This window comes from Sminthopsis crassicaudata, chromosome 5, assembly GCF_048593235.1.
Source record: "Sminthopsis crassicaudata isolate SCR6 chromosome 5, ASM4859323v1, whole genome shotgun sequence".
Lineage (NCBI taxonomy): Eukaryota > Metazoa > Chordata > Mammalia > Dasyuromorphia > Dasyuridae > Sminthopsis > Sminthopsis crassicaudata.
Genome location: NC_133621.1, coordinates 283,871,046 through 283,892,886, shown reverse-complemented (window position 1 = coordinate 283,892,886; position 21,841 = coordinate 283,871,046).

The window sequence follows — 21,841 nt, the reverse complement described above, 5'->3', positions numbered from 1 at the left end:
CTCTTATAGCTGAATAATAATAAAGAGGAAGAAGATAAGAAAAAAGGCAGAGGAGAAGCAGAGGTGATGTGAGGAAGAAAAATTATCAGCATTTATACAGAACTTAAAGATTTGCAAAGTGCTTTTATAATTATTATGCCATTTTCACCTCACAACAACCCTAGGAGATAGCTATTATTATTATCCCCATTTTAAAGATGACTTAAAAGAAGTTAGGTGATTGGTCCAGAGTCACACAGCTAGTAAATTTCTAAATCTGGATTTGATGTAGACTTTTCATTCTCCAGATATACCATTCTATTTGCTATATCACCTAGTTGGCAACATACACTACATGTCTGGGCCCAAGACAATAACAAACAGTATTCTCACCCAGCAATAATCTGGGTTAAAAAAAATTTCATCTCAGTAGATCTATGTCTAAGACTTAAGATTGTGTTTAAGTAGGGGGAGAATATCACTAGTAATAGGGAATAGTAGCAGCTCTCAGAGAAATTACAATTCTCTCTACTAAAACAAGACATGTATGTACACAAAACCGAGAATAATATGAGGCAGTTGTCAATAGCTTGATATTTGAATGGATCCACACTGGTGCAGTTGTGGTTTCCACAGGTGTGGATTGTGACCCATCCATGTCTACTTATATTCCCTTAATCATTTCCATTCATAAAGCCTCTACATGGGATTCAGGCAACACTGTAGCTACTCTTTTTAAAATGTTGCAATCATGGGCTCAGAAATCTAAGGCTGAAGAAGACCTCAGAAGTCATGGTGTCTAACCCTCTTCTTATATAGATCAAGAAGCTGAGAATCAGGAAGAAATGACATGCTCAAAGTCACAAAGGCAGAAGTAGAAGTGAAATTCAGTTCTATAGCCAATGTTATTTCCACAGTGTCACGCTACCTAGATATCTGTACAACTATCTGGCTGTACATTTGTTATACCTCATTCTTGTTCTATGACCAACTCACTTTTCTGTTCACACACATCCTCATGAATATATATTTTGTGTCACATTTCATTGCAAATATGCTGAAATGTGTAATTATGACCAAGGAAGGTCATAATCACTGAGAGACAAGATTGTTTAATGGGCAGGGCATTAGTGTCAGAAGGGCTTAAAATATATCTCGGACACTTAATTCATTGTATGACTAAGGGCCTCACTTCAAAGTGCCTCAGTTTCTTTATCTATAAAATGTAGTTGAGAGTGTTAGATTCATTGGCTTTTTAAATCCACTGCAATTCTAAACTAATGAGTTTAAGTTCAGAAGGTCTTAAAATGTTCCTCAGACTCTTTGTAATTATATGATCAAGAGCAAGTGAATTAATCTTACTGTGCCTCCATTTCTTAATCTGTAAAAATGGATTAAGAAGGGGGCTGTTAGAATCAATGGTCTCTAAGATCCACCACAGGTCTGAACCAATGAGCTTAAATTCAAAAACATTCAGTAGAAAAATAAGTAGAGCAATGCAAAAGTAGCAAAGAGACACATCCCAGTGGGCCTGAATAGTTGGGGAAGATTTCATCAGGAGGCAGATCTTAAGAGAAGAATAAGTGTTAATTATTCAATACTACAAGTATGGGAAGCACATTTCAAACTCTCAAGTGCCATGTGAATGTCAATTACTGAACTGTTATTATTAATAAAGTATGACTTTAGGATGACATAGTTGAGGAAATGAAAGAAAGGTATGTTGATAATATAGTAATTATAGACCATGTGTTGTCCTGCTACTTATAAAATACTTTAGAACCTAGAAGAAGGCATCTAGAGACCGAAATAAATCACTTTGAATGATTTAATGGGAGAATATGATTAAGAATTGCTCAGGAGAAGAATAAAATTGTTAATTGGAAGCTAGAAGAAACCTTCAATCAATCAATCAATAAACATTTATTAGATACCTACTGTGTGCCAGGCACTGTGTTAAGCACTTGGGATTCAAAAAGAGAAAAAAAGATAGGTCTTGCCCTAAAGGAGCTTACAATCTAATTGGTTGGGGGTAGAGGAGGAAGAGGTGCAATATGCAAACAAATACACACATACATATAAAGCGAACAATGTACAGGACAAATAATTAGCAAAGAGAAGCACTAGAATTAAGAGGTATTTTTGAAAAAAGGTTTTCTGTAGAAGGTGAAATTTTAGTTGGGACTTACAGGAAGCCAGGGAGGTCAGTGGCTGGAGCAGAGGGAAAATGTCCTACACATGGGGGAAACTTCCATTTGAAAGATGAAGTGTCTTGTTCATGGGCCAGTCAGTAATTAAATGTCACTGAATCAAAGAATTCGTCTTGAGGAATAAGATGAAAAAAGCCTGGATTGATAGAAGGGGACTAGATTCTGAAGGGGTTTGAATATGAAACAAAGCATTTTGTATTTGCTCTTGAAGGTAACAGGCAACTACTAGTTGTAGCTTAAAATGTCTGAAAGTAAAAGGTCATTTAATCCAATCTATTCATTTTACAAATGAGAAAACTGAGGCCCAAAGAATCTAATCAGCTTGCCTTCTGATCACACACCAAAAAAAAAAGTTTTTTGAGGAAGGATTTGAATCCAGATTTTCCTAAACCCAAGTCCAGTGTCCTAGCTATATCACAATGTCTTTCAAAATATGGATGGGTTGCCAACTATATCGGTAGAAAGATATATATGTCAATGAGACCATGGACCCATCCAAGCATCCAAATCTTTTAAAAGACATTTTAAAAGATGTCATGAAATGGAATGAAGCCATAAAAAACAAATCAAGATATTTTATTATGCAATGGGGAACATCTGTTCAATGATGAAACAAAACTACCATGAAACTTACTAATAATAGAATTGTTTCTTACATATAGAGAGAGAAAAAGAAGAAATTCAGCATTGATAAGAAAGTTAATATCAAAGTGGAAAATGGGGGGATCAGAGTAAAGTCAGTAATCTTGGTTATTCCATATGTATTCATGGGACCTATTAGAGAACTGAGTAGATCGATTGGGTTTTAGTATTAATTCAAAAAGCTGTCTCTAGAAATTCTTACAGTGCCACCAGGAATTTCTTCTCCCCCTTTCCTCTAATACCTTTTGCCATGGCTTGTATTATTAAAGGAGATTACACCAGATTCATCTGCATGACAAAAATAAAGCAAAAAATATCCCTGAAGTTTTCCTAGATGCTCCTATTTTCTCTAGGGAGCTCCAGTAAGCTTCACATTATGGCATCTTACTCATTCTCATGCTATCCCCATAAAGACAGCAAAAATGAATCATATTATTATTATTATTCTGATTATATAGAGAGACAAGCTGAAATTCTGATTTGCCCAAGAAAAACAAAGTTGGTAGTGGTAGAATTTGAACCCCAGATTCCAGACTCTCTATTCACCAGTACCTGCTTAGAAAGAATATCTCTCTTTACTTTTTCTTTGCCCAGCTCTCTGGTTCAACTAAATTTATTAGTTGAAAAAAAGTATACTTTCAATATGTATCATCTTTCCCTCTCGATCTCTCTTACCTATTCATTAGAAGCTATTTTTATGTGGCTGCTTCTACTGCATCTTCTTTTTTCAGTTAAATTTCTAAAGAACAATTTAGTAGCAAAACAAACCAAGACTCCATAATTCAACTACTTTCTGCATTCATTAATAGAATTTCTTTGAATCTAGTGTCTTCTATTTCCTATACTGAAGGTCACATTTTAGTTCCCTTAGCCCATTTAGTTAGCAGTAAGGATTCTTTCTGAAACAAGAGGCAGTGTTTTTTGCCTTATTTGGGGGGACTGTAATATACTACTAATTAAAATATTTATAGAGTATTTTATAGCTAAACAAGTATTTTATGCTCATATGTGCCAGAGATACAGGGATAGGAATTATTCAAGAAGGATCAAGCAGGAAAATAAAATACCAAGACCTGATGCATGCAAATCATCGAACAGTAGCTGGCAATTATTTAACAAGTCCCCTGAGTACATCATTTCCTCTTGCCACAACAGCCTGGGACTAAAACCATGAATAATGAGCTCATAGATTCATGGACCTTTAGAGTTAGAAGGGGAACACTGAAAGCCATCTAGTTCCACTCCAAATGTTTTGTTATAGTATCTGTTTCTTTTCCATTTATACCCATCTTTTCTCTGTTTCTTGAAGGTGTCATGTTTATCCCAGTTGTGTTGTCTTTATTTATGCAGTGTTTTGCATAACACCTGGAAGGCTTTCAATGGGTAGAGTACTAACTCTGAAATAAGGAATCTGAAGTTTGAATCTGGTCTTAGATACTTATAAGCTGTGTCACCTTAGGCAAGTCACTTAACTGCTACCTGCCTAGGTAAGTGACTAGAAAGATGCTTTAGAGTTTATCTTGTCTAACCACTTCATTGAATAGGAGACTTGGTAAGGTAAAGTGATTTGGTTTAAGTCACACAACGAGCAAGTGACAAAGCTAGAATTCAAAACCATATTCTCTGAATCCAAAGTTGAAATGAGTGGCTTGGGAACATAGATTTAAAAATGGAAGGGACCTTGGCAGTCATTTTGTCCAGCCATATTTTACAGATAAGAAACTAAGGCCATGGCTTTAACTGACTTGCCCAAGATCACACAATTATTAACTGTAACCTCTTATTTCTATTATTCTGCTAGGATACAAAAGTCTCCTAAATAACTACAGCTCTTATTGGCCATGACACATATTAGCTGTATCCATTCTCACCCAGAGATGATGTCCACACTACTGTGATTTCATTAATGTAAGACATCACCAACATGGAAACTCCTTCCACCAAAGTAAATAGCCAAGTAGTGTATAGCTTATTTTCTGGAATTGTTTGGGGGTTCTGAGAAGTTAAATGAGTAGTCATAGTCACCTAGGTTGTATGGAGAACTCACTTGAGCCCAGGTCTTCCTAACTCTAAAACCAAACTTTTATTCACTTTACCTTATCATCTGTCATTTGTTATTGTCCAGTGGTTTCCACAGACATGCATGGGGCACCTTAGAAGAAAAGTCAATATTTGCTACTGGGTCTACCAGCACAATTGATCCATAATCTCTGCATGACTCCAGAAGCCATTATATAATGGTATAAAATAAATTTTGTGTTGCATAGACTTGGAGTCCAGAAGCTCAGCCCCTGTCTCTGATAAATATTGAAACAAGAGTCAATACTAATGTTCCCCATACAACTAGTTCTCACTCTATGCTTGCATAGGACGCCTTCATGGTCACATCTCCTCCATGAATTAGTAAACTTATTGTGGACAAACTGGGTGGTATTGGGCTCTCAAGAAATATATGCTGAATTACAACAAGCTTTAAGCAGGAATGCTTTGAAAGTTGTTTGTTTGCTTTTTAAAGTCATCAAATAATGCAAAAGTGAGCCAGAATTAGTCATTTAAAACAAGAAAACTAGTGCCAAGGAAAAAGAGGAATCTAAAAGAAAGAAAGGAATGCCAGGAATTCATCAGAGAAGCCATCCTGGTTTCCTTAAAGAAACTTCTCTTTTGTCTTTTTACAATCATCCAGTTTAGAGAAATATAAGAGAAAAAAAATTGTTTTAACTTGATTGGTTAAATTCCTTTTGCTTTATCCAGCATTTGCATATGTGGGATGTGAGCACATATAAATGTGTGTACATAATGGGTATGTATATATTTGTGTATGTATGCAAATGTGTATATATGATTTGAGTGTATGTATATGTATATATACAAATATGCAAATATGGATATGCTGCATTTTCTATGTATCTACCTTGTGTGTGATGTAGGTAAGAATGTGTGTAGATGAGTCTCAATTATGTGTCTTGAATGTAAATAAGTATGTTGTGTTATATGCACGCCTGTACATAATGTTCATTTGCATGCTATAAATGTGTGTGTTTGTACTGTTAGTATAAATGTACGTGTATTTTGTATAGATGTCTGGAGAGTTTTATATTTATACACACACACACACACACACACACACACACACACACACACATTCTACCATTTTACCTCTCACATCCTGAAAAATAACCCTAAGAAATTTCATCTCCTAGTCACTCTTCATTATCTGTTCTCGGGGCCTGTCTTAATTCAGTTTCATCAGGAGGATCAAATCTAAAGCCCATCTGCAGTTGTGATTAGGTGTTCACTAAATGTGATTTTAAAACTCTGGTCTCGTGATATCATCATTCTTGTGGGAACTGTGAAGGTCAGCATGGATTACACCTTTCTCAATTAAAGGCACTGTGCCCCCCTCAAAGGTGTTCAACACCCCCCCACACACACACACCTTCATCTTGATTTTAGCATGAGACAAAAATAGCTTCTAAGCTGGCTTCTTCACTTAAGCTCTTCTATACCCATATGTCCTCAATTTCTAAAAAAAATCAATTTTTCCCTGTTTCAGCTTCTTCTTCGTGGTTGCCTCTCAGTTTAATCTTCAGGGTCATCTCAATCCCCATAAATCTAAACATACCAATCAAATGTCTTGTCTCTTTAAAATGCCTTGCCACAGGTGGTGTTCAAATCCCCCCTCCTGATTGATTGGGCAATTTAAAAGAAACATTGGGAACAGAGAAAATTATATCTCCCGAGAAGGGCCATTTTTATCGGAAACGTTGGGGGTGGGAGGGAAGCTTTTGTTTTTGTTATTGGCAGGATTCATATTTTAATCTCTGCTCTCTAGATGTTTATTGTGGTGGGGTTTTTTTCCCTTAAAAGAATCTTGAGTAAAAGCTGAAGATGGAGGGTTTGGGAAGCCATTGGGAGTGTTTTGGTGACTTAAACCTGAGGATGCCCTTTAAGGTAAGAAGGTCTTTCTGGTCTAGTCTTCACTGAGGCAGCTGAGTTATCAAATTAAGTATTATGCTTCTGAAATTCTTAGAGCATGTTCAGAAGACTTGGAAAAGTGGGTGTAAAGGCAGAACTGTGATAAACTTCAAGCTGCAAGGGAGACTAGCTGACCAATTCTCTCATTTTAACAAATGAGGAAATTTAGACCTAGAGAAATAAATTGATTTATCCAAAGTCACAGAAGTAGTAAATAGTATTATTCTTTAGTCATTTCAGTTCTTTAGACATTTCAGTCCATGTGACCCCTTTTGGTTTTGTTTTTTTGGTTTTTTGGGTTTTTTTTACAAACATACTGAAGTGTTTTTCCATTTCCTTCTCCATCTCATTTTGACAGAGGAGGGAACTGAGGTACACTGGGTTAAATGACAAGTTCAAGATCACCCAGCTACCAAGTGGAGGATTTGAACTCAAAGAGTTTTCCTGTCTCCAGGCCCAAAACACCATCCATTGCATCACTTAGCTTTCAGTATATGGTATAACCAAGGTTGAGACTCAAGTCCACAGACTCTAAACCCAGTGCCTAATTACACAATACTATACTGCCTCCCAATTGCTTTATTTCTCTATTCATTCACCAATTTATTCAGGATATAGACTTACTATGGGCATAAGCAGTACAGGAAACCATCTCTGCCCTCAGGAAACTTCCAGTACAGTTAAGAAGACAAAATCAAATTAAAAATCCTAGAGAGGATCATAGATGTTAAGAATTCCTTGAACTGGGATCCATGGATCTCCAAAGAATATATAGATAGAATTTAAGAATACTATGAATATGGATTATATCTTCATTTAAACCAACCTCTAACTGAATTTTAATCTTTCCTTCAATTTTATAAAAATATCATTATAAAAAGAGGTCTCTCTCTAGATTGCATCAGATAACCAAAGGGATCTATGGAACAAAAAACACTTAAGGACCCTGATCTAGTCCATACTCCTCCTTTTACAGATGACAATATTTAGAGTCAGGGCAACTAAATAATTTATATATATACACATACATATATATATGTATGTATGTATATATATATATGTATGTGTATATATATATGTATGTATATATATATGTATGTATATATATATATATATATATATATATATATATATATATATTCCTTTAAGAATATATCTTATCAAAGAGTAAAGAGTAGAAGAAGGATTTAAATGTAGGACCTCTGATTTCAAATGTAGCACCTTTTTGCAAGTACAACATTGCCATATCTACAAATAAAAAGAACACAAAAGAGAACATGTAAAGGACTCTAAAAAGAGATAAATAAGTAGAGGATTTTGTCAGAATCAAGAAGCAAGAGAAGTCACTGCCAATTGGGAAAATGTTAGGAAAAGCTTCCTGGAAGTTGTATTTAATGTAGACCTAGCAGGATGAGTTGGACTTTACCTGGGAGTAGGCTATAAACAGTGTCTCAAAACTAGGGAAGTAAGAGGTTATGGGGATAAAAGCATAAACTCCCATTTGGCTGAGTGAAAGGTACGTATAAAAGAGTCACAAAAGAAAATTAATTAATTGATTGATTTAATGAAGAAAATTAGTGGGTAAAAAGTAAGAAACTCTCTGCTCTCCAAAAACTATATGCTAGAGGGAGAGAAGGAGGGAAGGAGAGGGAAAGGGAGAAAAGAAGAGAAGAAGGAAGGGAAGGAGGGAAGAGGGGAGGGAGAAAAGGAGAAAGGAAAGGAAGGAGGAAGGGAGGGAAGGAGGGAGGGAGGGAGAGAGAGGGGGGAAGGGAAGGAGAAGGGAGGAAGAATGAAGGAGAAAATAGAGGGAAGGGGAAGGAAGAAATAAAGAAAAAATTCCATTTATCAAGAGTCTACTATATGCCAAGCACTAGACCAAGCAATGAAGATGGAAATAGAGCAAATTAGATAGTCCCAGCTCTCAAGGAACTCACAAGACTACCTAGGTTTTGACAAGTGATTCTAGATATGGGGAAATGAGAAAGATCTAAGAAGCAAGGATGACTTCAAGATTGAAAACCTAGATGAAGAAAGAACTAAAATCATAGCATGAACAGAGGGAATGAAATGATGAGATTCTAAATAGTTGAAGAGCTGTCAGTGATTGGTGTCCCATGTTTGAAAATTTCAATATATGAAGAGAGGTTCAGCTAGGTACACATCCAAGTCCTTCATCTGAAGCTGATATGTTCTCATTCATTCAAAATTACTACTCCATGTAAGGCATTGTGGGGGATATATAGATGAATGAGTCCAGGGAAGTAGTAATAAGATCCCAAAACAGGTTGGTAGCAACAGGAAGGGAAAGCATAGAACAAAGTGGAAATATCCTCTTGGGGCAAAATGAACAAAATTTGACATTAAAGAAAGTCATTGAAGAAGGATGAGATTATGGTTGTAGCCAAGGAATGGAAAGAAAAAATTCATTTAAAGATAGAATTCTTCATTCTGTGGAGAAGAAAGAAAAAATAATAAGGCCACAAGACCTCATTTCTTTGTCATTTTCCTATGAATAATCAACAACAACTCCAAATCCTTTTATTTTTTCATTGTTATTATTACCTTTTTAATTTTACCAAATACATGCAAAGATAGTGTTTCAATATTCACACTGGCAAAAAGTTGTGTTCAAAATTATTCTCCCTCTTCTCCCCTTTTCTTCTTCCCCCAGATAGCAAGCAATTCAATATAGGTTAAACATGTATAATTCTTCTAAACTTATTTCTATATTCATCATATGCACAATAAAAATCAGATAAAAAGCAATACAACAACAACAAAATGAAGTGAAAATACTATGCTCTGACCCATATTCAATTTTCATACAATTCCAAATTATCTTTCTGTCTGCATACCTTATCTTGATACCCACAATACACAAAGATTTCTTTAGTACCTCAAAGACTCCTAGAGTCCTCTAGAAGTGAAAAAGTGCCATCAGAATTTTTAAATTTATTTATTGAACTAAAAAATACAAAATAAGAAAAAACAGAATAGAAAAAAAAAAGAAAGGCAGAAAAGGAAAACAAAATAAAACAAACAAAACTTCATCATGTACCCAGCAGAACATCAGGGAGGATTCAAAATATATAACAATAGATGTCCATTTGATTCTATCAGAATTCATAATCTTCTTTTGAAATACTTAAACATGAGATAAGATAAAAAATGTGAAAAACACATTGATATTTAACACATCCACCAAACCAGGATGGAAAAAGTCAAGAAGTAGGTTCTCACATGAATCTTGATCACCTGCCCCTTGAATCTTGAATGAAATAAATTTTTCTGTGATTTGGTAACCATATCTTTTTATTTTTCTCTTCTGTAGGATCTAAAAGATAAATAACTATTGCCCAAGTTCCAAATTTAGGCATTTAATTATTTGCAATGGAAATCTAATTTTTCAAAATGTTTTAATATGGTCACATATTTAATACGGTCACATTTAAAAATTTTGGGGCAACTAGTTATACAGTGGGTAAAGCACTGGCCCTGAAATCAGGAGGCCCTGAGTTCAAATCTAGCCTCAGACTATCATTTAAACTAATCATTTACTAGCAGTGTGACTAGCAAGTCATTTATCCCCAATTGCCTCATCAAAAATAACAGTACTAATACTAAAAATTCATGCACATCCCAACTAATAGCCATGAGGGAATTGTAGGCAATCAAACATGGATTCAAACCCTAACTCTTAACCATGTGGCTGTGTGCCTCTGAAGAATTCACTGAACCTCTCAGAGCCCATGGAAGCTTTGTAAGACTCTAAGTGGAAGAGTAGTTGATGGAAAGAGATCTCTCATAAAGAATTCCTGACATGGATGAAATTATAGTTTAAAGAAAGGAAGAAGGGAATGAGCAATCATTAAGTACTTACTGTGTGCTAGTTATTGTGCTAAGTATTTTACAAATATCATCTCATTTAATTATTGAAACAGTCTTAGAAGATAGGTGCAATTATTAATCCCATTTTACTGTCAAGGAAACAGAGGTAGACAGAGATTAAATTGTGTCCAGGGTCACAAAAAAGGCAAGACATCTCAGTATACACAAAAGAAAGCTAAAGTGTAGAGAAATGTGACTTGTCCTAGAACACACATATTAAAAAGTAGCATGGATAAGTTTTAAATACTGGACTTATGTCTACAAATTCATGGATCTTTCCATAAGAGTGGGATGAAAAGTGAAGGACTAGGGGAGGCAGACTGGAGAATGTCTTAAGTGCCAGGATAAGAAGGCACAAAGAAAACTGACTGGTAATTTGGCTGATCTGGAGTTTCTTATACAAGGATAGCCTCTTCCACTACTTCTTGTCATATGTCAATTGTATCCATTTCCTCCAATAAATCTTCCTCAAAAGATCCAATGTATACCCTAAGGGATTTCTTTTGATCCATTAATATCGCAAGGGTGCCTCTACCAAAGTTCTACTTTTAGGATGATAGAATCATGAAACTGGAAAAGACCTTCAAGGCTATCCAACCCAACACTCATTTTACAGATGAGGAAATGAAGGTGAGAGGGGTGAAGTGCCTCGCCCATGGTAAAACAAAGAGTAATTTGTCAGAGCCAGGATCAAAACACAAAGGTGCTGGCACCAAGGCTAATGCTTTTTCTACTTTAGAAGTAAACATAATAGAAATTTAATTGATACATAATAGTCACAATAAAGAAGTAAAAAAATCTGGACACATTGTACTTCACATTCTGGGACCAGGAATGTCAAACTTGTAGCATATTAACTTAGAAAACTGCAAATTAACATTATCTATGTTATATTGTATTTTTATTCATTTTGTTAAATGTTTTCCCAATTACATTTTAATTTGGTTCAGGCCATATTCCAAAGTTTTGTAAAGCCAGTATTTTGACACCTCTAGTCTACACAATCAGGACGACATGGTAGGCAAAATTATAAGTTCATTTGCAAAGTATTAACAGATAAATACACCAATGTACTGTTGGTGGAACTGTGAACAAGGCAAAGCATTCAGGAAAGTGATATGGATATATGCCCAAAAACTATTATATTACAGATTGACGCAATGATACAGCTATTATGTTAATATTTCAAAGAGATCAGAAAAAAGGAAAAGTACCTATGTGCACAAAATGTTTATGACATCTTTTTGGTAACAAAGAATTGAAAACTGAAAGGACATTCCTTAATTGAAATGGCTAAACAAGTTATGATATATGAATAAGATGGGATACTACTTGGTATAAGAAATAATGAGGAGATGGTTTCAGAAAAACCTAAGAAGATTCTTTTGAACTGATGTAAAGTAAATAGAAATAAGAAAACAATTCACGAAGTGAGAGCACTATCTTAACAATAATTAACTGTGAAAGACAATCATTTTGATCAACACAATGACTTACCACAGTTCCAAAGGACTCATGATGAAAAATGTTATCTACTTCCAGATAAAGAACCAATAGACACAAAGTGAGGATCAAAGCATTTTTTCTGATCTTTTTTCTTTTCTTCCCTCCAGAACATGGATAATGCAGGAACTTCTTTCTTATGACATCATATTTGTAATGGATTTTGTATTTCTTGCCATCTCAGTAGATGGGGGAGGGGAAAAATATCTGGAAATGAAAATAAAATGAAATAAAATTGAATTTAACATAATCCAACAAAAACAGATGAAATTTCAAACAAATTAAAATGTTAACAGTTGAATGATTGGCATTTTCAAATAGCGAATGATGTCTCACAAAGCAGTATAAGAGTGTTGAGAAGAATACAAGCCTGAATAGAGCTTGCTAACTCAAGTCATTCTAAAAGCATTTGATGGCACAAACTGGAAAGACAACACATAGAAATAAAGTGAAACACATCTGCAGGTGTTTTATTATGATTTGTTTTCATTGGTGATTACAGTATAAGTACCTCCTTTGACCTTGACCATCATATCTTCTCTGCAATTTAAGAGACTTAATAAGTTGTTTAGGGGTGTTAAGAGGTTACCAGATGTCTCAAATGATTTTCAGGTATTTTGGAAGATGAAACTTCATAGAGAAACTAGATCCCATCAAGTCTGCCCTATTAAAACTCACTGTATTATGTGAGTTCTTACATTTGATATAGTCATTAGCATCATCAATAATGCATATGATGCCCTTTTTCATCATTGGCAATATTTCTTATCCACCATATATCTTTCCATTGCCAACTTTGCTAGATGTAATTTTAATATATTTGAAATCATTGTACTTTAAGAACTGCAATCATAGAACATTGCCAAGGGGATATTGGCATTAAAGAAATGGGCTTATGTGGCATAGAGTACTTTGGCATCATGGGAGGCACTGTATAATTTCCTAAGTAGGATCCAAAATGGACTGCTACACATAAATAATAAATCCATGCTACCACATCACCCTTATCCATTCTACATTTTAGGAAACAAAACTAAAGTTGACTAATTAGTTGACTGAAAATCAGAAGTTGAACTAATTAATAATCATACAACATTATTCCTAAAGTTCATCCTTGGTCATACATTTCAACCTCAACCTCAACCTCAACTATCTAACGGCATCAAATTGGTTTGATATAATAATCTTAAATCATTATGGCAAATGTCTAAAATCCACCCAAAAAGCTTTTCAGAATAACAGACAAGTGAAATGCAAAAGAGATATTTTTAAAAAAGAAAAAGAAAACAAATGAACATTGAATTGTCAGATGTATATGAATAATGAGAAACTGTTAAGTCCTCCATAAGCAGACTGTTGACTATAATATATTAACATTCAATGGAAATGATGAAAGACCAAGCATTTAAGAAAAGAAGGTATGGCAACTGAAGTAAAAAAAATTTGGATTAGAGGACTATGGATTTATAACTGGTAGGTGCTCTAGAGCCCATTTGATCCAACCATCTAATTTTCTAGAGAAGGAAACTAAGACTAGAGAAATTCAGTGACAGCCAAAGTCACACAGGTGGCAAATGATAGAATTGGTATCACAGAATGTTCCAAACCTAGAATTCCTTCCACTTGCCATAATATATAGAATATGAGTTCTGAGAAATGTTTCAAAAGGTAGGATTAGTCTTCCTCAAGAAAAACCCATCATTCCATCTACTACTGCATGCTGTCTCTATTTATTCACAAGTTTGTAAAATTCATAGGATAAGGATTAGACCTGGGGTTTCATCAGTGCATGGAACTCCCAGACGAGAAAACTATCTCTACTAACACAGGTCAGTATCTGCTCTGAAAATTAACCTTAGAGTATTGCATGGGCACTGGGCAATAGAATATTAGCCTTAAAGTTGTTGCCTAGGTAAGTCCTAGTCCCAAAATTAAACCTTGAATATAAGTCAAAGATCTCAAATCCATTTTTTGCTAGCTTTGAGGTCAGTTTTCTATCCACTGAGCCATCCTGCCTCTTAAATCTCAAATCCCCAACTAAATCACAAATACCTCAAGCAGGGACCATGTCCATTACTTCCCTTGTTCCCTCATATTTTGCAAGTAATTCAAAGACCTAAATAAGGAGTTTAAAACATATATCAACAATGACGATCTACAAGTAAGAATTATCATAGATTTATACAATGAAAAAAGAGAATAAATTGGTCACATAGAGAAAAGAAATGGACAGATATCAGATGGCACCACCAAAATATTAAGAGAATCAAAAGGAAACCCTGGATCACAATGGAGTGAGACATGGAGGATTTATGGGAAAGTGGGCAAGCATTCCTTAGATGGCATGTGAATGGCATACATGAAAAAAGCTAGGAATCATTTCAAAATTAGCTATCTGGGTATAACCATTGGTTAGAGCAAAAACACTAAGTCAAAATAAAGGATAAAATGAGTATAAAATGTTTGCATTCAGGAGCTCCAACACCCCCACGTCAACGAGATCCATAATTGTATCAAACTATAGTGCTTAGCCTGGTACAAGGCACATAGTCCAGGCTTAATAAATACTCATCTCTCTGCTGCTAACTTCTATTATCCATTTCCATTCCCTGTTAGCTGTTAGAGAATATTATTCACTGACAAGAGAGGGCCACTCATGCTTGTGATGAATTCTTTTTTTCCCCTTTTCATGTTGAGTTATGTAAATCAAACCTGCACATTTTATCTTTCCGGCAGGAATGCAGTGATATTAATTCGATCTAAACTGAGGTGGGAGGAGGACGCAGAAGTCTGCAGAAGTTAAAACTTTCTGGTATGAAAGAAACAGCAGGCTGCCTTATGTTTTCAACATTAGCATTTAAGTTCACTGCAGCTGAACTCAATCCCTATCAGTGGAGATTTATATCAACCAGTGGGAAGGCATGTCATAGTCTACTGCTGTCTTGAAGAATTATCATCAGACATGTAGACAATTTTAGCAACAAATAAATGGTCGTTAGGGAAGTAATTTGTGTGATCAAGCCTTGTAATGGTCATTCCTTGGTTTAGAATTCTTTTCTCTTCCCATACACTTGATTTCCAAAGGAAAAAGAAAAGTTACTCTCATACAGGAATCTTGCAAAATACAATATCAAAATACAGAAAGATAAAGAACATTCTGTGGATTCTACATTTGAGATGTAGAGAAAAACAGCTTCAAGAGACTTTAAATGATTACAATCAAATAGGACAAAATTATATACAGGATATTTCACTATCATTACTATTACTGACATCTCTAGGACCTAGACAATAACCAACATCATCATCTTGATAGAATGCACTATAAGCTACCCTTAAAGATTACTGAGATACCAATTGCTAGGTATCTATTTTTAATAATCTTTAAATCTATTTTAAATAATCTTTGGGAGAAAAAGTAGCCTTTGTGGTACATGGATACATAAAAAAATGTATCAACTAGAGTAATTATAAATATTGGGATTGGCTAGACAATTCATGCACTTTGGTGGTACAGATCTCCATTAGCCTTTCTACTAATTAGCACCCATGATATTCCATCTCCATCTCTGCACCTTTCCAAAGACTTAACCATAATGCTTCTCCACTTTCTCTGAAAAGCTCTAACCTCCTTCAAAACTTAAGTCAGATACTAATTTGAGGGCCTTTCCTATGTCCTTCAGCCACTAGTCCTTCCTCTCTCTTTCTCCAAATTACCTTTTATCTATATTTTATCTATTTATAAAGGGTAGCTAGAGAGCACTCTAGATAGAGTACTGGACCTAGAGTCAAGAAGACTCATCTTCCTGAGTTCAAACTGGCCTCAGACACTTACTAATTGTGGGACCTGGGCAAGTCACTCAATTCCATTTATTTCAATTTCCTCATCTGAAAATGAACTTAAGAAGGACAAACCACTTCAGTATCTTTGTCAAGAAAATTCCAAATGGACTCAAGACTCAGATATGAGTGAGAACAACTGAACAACAACAACCCATGTATATATATTATTTCCTCCAAAGCTCTTCAAGGACAAAGACTATTTCATTTTTTGTCTTTGTATCCCCAGAACTTGGCACAATGCCTGGCACAGAGCACCTACTTAAAAAAAAAAAGGAATGACTTTTTGGTTAACTTGTTGACTGACTAAAGTCCAGTTCCAATGATCCATCAAAATGTGGAAATTATTTGAATTTTCAAAAGCTGGGCTAGTGAAATATAAACTGTGAAAGGACCTTCCAAGCTGGAAAGGTTTTCAACATGGCCCCAGTACCATATTCTATGTCTCCTGTCCAAGCACACATTTATCACGGTATTGTTTTGGTTTGGACACAGCAACTCTCCAAATCATTTACAATGGCAGAGGAGCCTGGGGCAAACAGAGTATGGTCTGCATCAGAAGGAGTATGCAAAGTCACAAATCACTGCAGTCCTGAAAGAGATATAAAATTCATGTACCAGGATGATAAACCTCTAAGGTATCCATTCTCACAATCTTTGAATATATAACAAAACTTTAAGAGAGCGATAATCTCACTGATACTAGAGCTCCCACTAGCTAACAACCTGTTCAATAGCCTTTAGTCTTGTGATATTCTTGAATAGTTCTTTACAGAAATCACCCATAAAACATCCACCAAATGTGCCAGAGGCTCTCCTCCAGATTTTTAACATCCTGTTGGTACCAGTACAGTGCATATGCTCTCTATTCTTCATCCCCAATCTTACCACATGACTGTCTCAACTTCCTTTCTGATCATACATTTCCTTAATCCCATACTTCTGTACCATTTTTTAAACTTCTTGAGTTTCAGGTACATACCATTTGTTAACATGTGAATCCTTTTTAGTAAAATATTGAAGCCCACCTCCAGTCAGTATCACTGGGACATAAACTATGTTGATTCTTTGCAAATTATGATGTTCCATGTTTTACCATCTCACACCATCACAGAACAGATAATGTTTTTGGTTTGTTTGGAATGTTATTATTTTTAGTGAGATTTTATATCAGGGAATCGTTTAGGATTTTTGAAATAACAGCATTGTTTTACTTATAATAGCTCCAAACTCACCTATTTAAATAAGCTATTGATGCTTTTAAAAAGAGAGAGAAGTAGATAAAGGAAAAAAATATCCACAAGGACTTGCATAATTTCCTATAAATCAATATAAAACAATTGGTATAACAATGTGGTCAAAAGAATACTAAAAGCACCTCAGCTAATAAACAACTCTTTGTATTTTTTTCCAATTTTTAAAAACATTTTTATTTAAAATTAAAACTTTCTAATTACATCCCTCCCTTTCACCCTTTCTGTCTCTCTGAGATGGCAAGTAAATATAAGTTATGCATGTACAATCATGTAAACCACTTCCATATTAGTCATTTTATACAAGAACACTCAGATGAAAGAAATTGAAAAATAGCATGCATCAGTCTATATTCAATCAATATCAGTTCTTTCTCTGAAGGCAGTTAGTATGCATCATTAGTCCTTTGTATTGTCTTGGATCATTGTATTGCTGAGAATAGCTAAGTCATTCACAATTCTTCATCTAACTATATTGTAGTTACAATGTAAAAGTTACGATGTAGTTACAATGTTTTCTTGATTCTGTTCTCTTCACCATGCAATAGTTCTTGAAAGTCTGTCCAGGATTTTCTGAAATCATCCTGCATGTCATTTCTTATAGCATAATAACGTTCTATTAAAATCAGTATATATACAGCTTGTTTAGCCATTCCCCAATTGATGGGTATACCTTTGTTTTTCTATTCTTAGCCACCACAAAAAGAGCTGTTATAAATATTTTTGTACATAGCGGTCTTTTTCCCTTTTTTTGAATGTCTTTGGAATATAGATCTGATGATAATATTTCTGGATCAAAGAGTAGGAACAGTTTTATAGTCCTTTGGACTATCACTTGTCCAATGGTTGGATCAGTTCACAACTCTGCCAACAGTGCATTGATGTCCCAGTTTTCCCACATCCCATTCTACATTCAACATTTTCCTTTTTTGTCATATTAGCCGCTCTGATTGATATGAGGTGGCACCTCAAAGTTAGTAAACAACTCTTTTAATGCTACATCATTTATTTCAATGATAAGAAACAATATCAATATATATAGAAAAGATTTCAGAGGCTGGTTATTTTTGTGAATTTGGCTCACTTTCTCTGAGTTTTTCTATATTTTCCTTTGCTGACAAAATTTGACCATTGCATAGCTATTAATATCTCTAGCAAAGAACAAGGCAAGAAAAAGTTAAGATTCAAATCAATAATCTGTTTGCTTTATAGAAACTGCCTTCACTCATCTACCTCATCATGACATAGCAGTGACTCTCAAATATGATACCAATAGGGCACAAGAACTGGCAAGTTCAACAGTGCAGTGATGGATTGTGTGCTTGCTGTCTGAGAATGAGTCTGGCTGGGTACAGAGTAATTCATCACCAGCAAGGGACCACTAGGTGATAAGGTTTTTGGTCATGGTAATATATAACAATTCTGACAGAGTAAAAATAGTTAATATTTTCTCATGTTTCTATAGAGTTTATCAAAATCCTTTCATATAGGGAATGACCTCATTATCCAAAATCAACTGGTATCTGGTAATAAAGCTATTTAGAGGGAATTCACTTAAAAAGGTAAAAAAATTGATTTTGATTTCCTTTTGAAAAATTAAACAAAATCACAAAAACAAATTTATTTGATCTGATATTTAACAAAATGTATGTCATCACAGCTAATCATCTTTCACAGTATGATCATTGTTACAAAAATATTGTTGAGCTTCATCAATTTTCCTAAGGTTGGTCCCTAATTATCTAGTATTCAAATCCTTCTCCTGAAATGGCTAACAACCACCAGGAAAATGTCAAGTGAGAAATATTTTGACTCTGGATAAACATGGGTAGAAATAGATGTTTGTGTAGAACAAACAGAGAGGGATGTTTGAGTGAGTAATTTATAAGGAGTCATTATTTTCAGCAGCAGTAGTAATGTCTACAGAACGTTGTGACAGTAGTAGTAGTAACTGAAATAACCTTAGATGATTATGATGGTGATAGGTGGTGATGATGGAGGTAGTTGTTACAGGAGCAGTAAAAATTGGTGGTAATAGGAATAGCAACAGGTAATGATGGTGATGGTGAGATTAATGGATAAAGGATTGCCCTCAAAGTCACCGATTGGTACAGTGGATAAAGTATTAGTCCTGGAATCAGGAATTCCTGAGTTCAAATCTAGCTTCAGACACTTACTAGCTCTGTATCCCTGGCAAGTCATAACCTCTGTTTCGCTTAATCCACTGGAGAAAAAAATGGCCAATCACTCCATCTTTGCCGAGAAAACCCCATGTATGGATGGTACTAGAGTGCTATGGTCGCCCCCACAGAATCAGACACAACCAAATGACTGAACAACAACAGAGTCAAAACAGCTCAGATCTCACCTCTGATACATATTGGCTGTGGGACCCTGCACAAGTCACTTCATCTTTCAGAGGTGTGGGTGACTCTCAAAGACTATATAACACAGCAGCTGTCCAACTGGCTATCCATTTGAACAGACAGAGGAGATTTCAATCACTCATACAATCAGACAAAATTCAAGTTTGTTATAGAGCAAGGACCTTGCTCTATGAGGACTTAGATAATTAAAATGTGTATAAAATCAGAGGGATTTCCTCTAATTCTCACAACAACCCTTTGACTAACCAGGAAAGTTTTTATAATCATCCCCATTTTACAGAAGAAACTAATCAAATATGCCTTAAGATAGGTTATTTGTGGATTTCATTTAGTTTAATGCATTTGAAATTATCATTCATCTTTAGGAGTTAACATTAATTCACAGACTCCTAATTGAAAATCTATGATAATTCAATCCAGGCTGAACTGAAATTTACCTTGACTCTAGGAAATATCCTACGTAAATAATGTAAACGTGATTAAACGGGAAACGTTTATCCTACTTATGAAAAAAAAAAATGTGATCTAAGCTTTCAACCTACTACATGCAAATGATGATAATAGTAAATGAGTCACTTCTATCAGATCAAGTCCAGTACATGGAGATACTTTACTAGAATCTAGTTGTAATAATTCCATTTACCTGAAAATAGAGAAACTATATTTCTCACAATATTTTACCAATGAGATTTTTCACTAATTAATAGGATTCAGAATACCTGGTTCAAATCCCTGATCTTGCATTTACTCATTGTCATGAGCAAAACAATTTCTCTGAGCTTTAAATTCTCCATCTGTAAAATGGGGATAATAATGTTTATACTATCTTATTTATAGTAGAGTTGTAAGAAAAGTGCTTTCTAAACCTGAAAAGGCTACTGAAATATAGGCAATTACTCCCACAATTAGGGTAAATTAATAAAAGCTTAATGCATATACATACACAATTATTATATTTTCCTATTTTCCTCTAAATTTCTGGTGGGTCCTGAATTGCATTTCATCAATATTAAAGAAGCTCACTTGATTCTTTTTTGTGGGGTTGCCCATTTGGAAAGGATATTCCAACACATACAAGATATATTACCTGGGTCTCTGGTGCTATTTCTACCTCTGTCTCTGTGATCTTGAAAAAGTCATAAATTTTCTAGACTTAAACTTGCTCTTCTGTCAGATAGGGGAGTTGGTCTTCACTCTACATGAATCCTTGAATTCTAAGGCACTGTCACTGGAGGAATATAATATCTGGTCTCAAGAAGTCATCTATTACATCATTTGGAATCTAATCAAAATATATCAATCTGGGGACTTCCTTCAACCTATGCAAAGCAGACAATTTATCCTACAGCCTTAGAAAGCTGTCAGGGACCTTGGAAGGGAAAATGACTTCTCCACAATCATAACTAGTACATGTCAGAGATGAGATTTGAACCTGAGTTCTTGATCAACACTCTATCCAAAGGGACATATCACCTGTCTAGTCTAATATAGAATTTGGTTAATGTTAAGCCCCACCATAAAAGAAAAAAAAATGCTCTCTTAGAATCACAGAATTTCAGATCTCAGAGGGATCCCCATTGGTCATGAAAACAAACCTGAAACTGAAAAAAGAATTTTCTTGCAACATTCCTGAAATGTGGCCATATAACTTTTGTTAAAAACCTCCAATGGGTTATATATTCTCCTTATTGGACAATATAAAATTAAAAGCCCATTCTATTTTGGGACAGCTATAATTCAGGGGATTGTTTTTTTTTTCCTCAATTGTATTTTATTTTTCCATTACGTGTAAAGATAGTTTCCAACATTCATTTTTGCAAAACTTTGAGTTACAAAATTTTCTCCCTCCCTTACTTACCTTCCCCTTTCCCAAGACAGAAAGCAATTTGATATTGGTTAAACATAGTTCCACATTAGTTGTGTTGTGCAATGGATAGAGATCTTGGCCTAGAATCTGTCCAAATCTGGCCTCAGAGACTGACTTACTGTATGACTCTGGGCAAGTCATTTAACTCTGCTTGCCTCAGTTTCCCCATCTGTCAAATGAGTTGGAAAAGAAAATGACAAACCACTCCAGTATCTTTGCCAACAGAACTAATAGAGTCACAAGAAGTCAGACATGACTGAAAAATGACTAAAATAAATTAAATCATAGCTAGAGAGT